This window comes from Myotis lucifugus, unplaced genomic scaffold, assembly GCF_000147115.1.
Source record: "Myotis lucifugus unplaced genomic scaffold, Myoluc2.0 scaffold_140, whole genome shotgun sequence".
Classification (NCBI taxonomy): Eukaryota; Metazoa; Chordata; class Mammalia; order Chiroptera; family Vespertilionidae; genus Myotis; species Myotis lucifugus.
The window spans coordinates 1,897,456-1,899,601 of NW_005871188.1; positions in this window are offsets into that span (position 1 = coordinate 1,897,456).

Consider the following 2,146-nt stretch of genomic DNA (forward strand, 5'->3'; position numbering starts at 1 on the left):
TATATATATATGTATCCCGTGTGGAGATATATATATATATATATATATATATATATATATATATATATATATTTGTATTGATTTTAGAGAAGAAGGGAGAGGGAGGGGGAGATAGAAACATCAATGATGAGAGAGAAACATTGATCAGCTGCCTCCTACATGCCCCCACTGGGAATCGAGCCCAAAACCCAGGCATGTACCCTGACCTGGAATCAAACCATGACTTCCTGGTTCATAAGTCAATGCTCAATCACTGAGCCAATCTGGCCAGGCAATTAAACATTATTAATGGATGTGTTTTTGAGGGAGTTTCTGGAAAAGATTAGTATTCAATTAGTGACTGAATAAAGTAGTTGGCACTCCCTAATGCTGGTGGGTCTCCTTCATTGTGACATATGGAACAAAATGGAAAAAGAAGGTTGAATTCACTCTCTGCCTGACTGATTGACCTGTGGCATTGACCTTCTCTTGCTTTCAGCCCTGTTGATCCTCAGGCCTTCTGATTTGCTGGTATCTATACCACCCCATCAGGCTTTGATTGCCTATTAGTCTTGGTTCCCAAAAAAATTAGAGCAATAGAAATATTATACAGGAACAAATTTCAACAAATACAAATATATGCAATCACATGGATTATCTGGTGAGAAATAATAAATTTATTACTAAAAAATAATAAGTGTCTGTACAGTGATATATTCATTCTTTTTCCTGGGAATTGTGGGTATCCCTTAAGGAAATAAAAAGAAGGCAGAAACTGTCTAATCTTAAAGTGAACCTTCAGAAATAGACCAATGATATTTGTTTTAAATACTTATATTTTTATATCCTTAATCCAAATATCTAATTGAATAACTTCTACCTGAAATTTTATCATAGCCTAGTCTAAGTGATAAGAAGAGCAAGAATAATTCACTGTGAGTGTCTGATACAATTTTCATGAAGAAATTTATGAAGGTTGGTTCACATGCAATAGCCATCCACGCCCAATAATCTCCTGGGGCACATTATAAGATTGAAAAGAAGTAAAGCATTCTTACTGCATTCTGTGTACTTGTGTTATCACATTTACTTCGCTTTTATAAATATTTCACAAATACATATTTGGAATCTCTGTATGTAAACTATTTTGTTAAGCACTGCAAAAGATAGAAACAGTACTAAGATTTTTAAAATATAATCTAAAAAAGCCTGTAGGCCAAAAATAGGTACTATACAAGGTCGTTTGTGTCTTAAAAGAATAAATAGCACTGCCTGTGTGGCTCAGTTAGGTTGGAGCATTGTCCCATACACCAAAGGGTTACAGGTTCAATTCCTGGTAGGAACACATACCTAGGTTTCAGGTTTCATCCCTAGTCAGGGTGCGTATGGGAGGCAATGATCAATGTTTCTCTATCACATCGATATTTCTTTCCCTATCTTCCTTTCTCTCTCTAAAAATCAATAAACATAAATAAACTACTGAATATTTCAAGTGAGGAAGCATTCCTATCCTCTTCGAGGCCATCTGGAATGCATCATGGAAGCTGTACCACTTGAGATAGATTTTAAAGAAAGAATAGCATTTTAATTGTAAAAGAAAATGGGGTTATTTGGTGGTGGGTGGGGCCTTTTTGTGAAGAGACCTGTATTAACAGAAGCAAGTACTTGAGAGAATGGCATGTCCAGGTTTCTGGTAATTCCTATTTTACCTAACAGGGTCAATTAGGAAATTTGTGGAGAAAGAGACTTCAGAGTTTAATCCGTTTTATTGGAAAGGACTTCATATATATAATTTGAATATATATATAACTAGAGGCCCAGGGGAGTCCCTCAACCTAGCCTGTGCCCTCTCCCAGTCTGAGACCCTTTGGGGGATGACCACCTGCTGGCTTAGGCCTGCTCCCCAGGGGAATGGGCCTAAGCTGGCAGTCAGACATCCCTCTGGCAGCCCAGAAGCCCTCAGGAGATGTCCACTTGCCAGCGGGGGAGCAGGCCTAAGCTGCAGTTGGGACATCCTTAGCGCTGCTGAGGAGGCGGGAGAGGCTCCCGCCACCACCGCTGTGCTGACAGCCAATCAGCCTGGCTTGTGGCTGAGCAGAGCTCTCCCTTGTGGGAGCGCACTGACCACCAGGGGGCAGCTCCTGCATTGAGCGTCTACCCCCCTGGG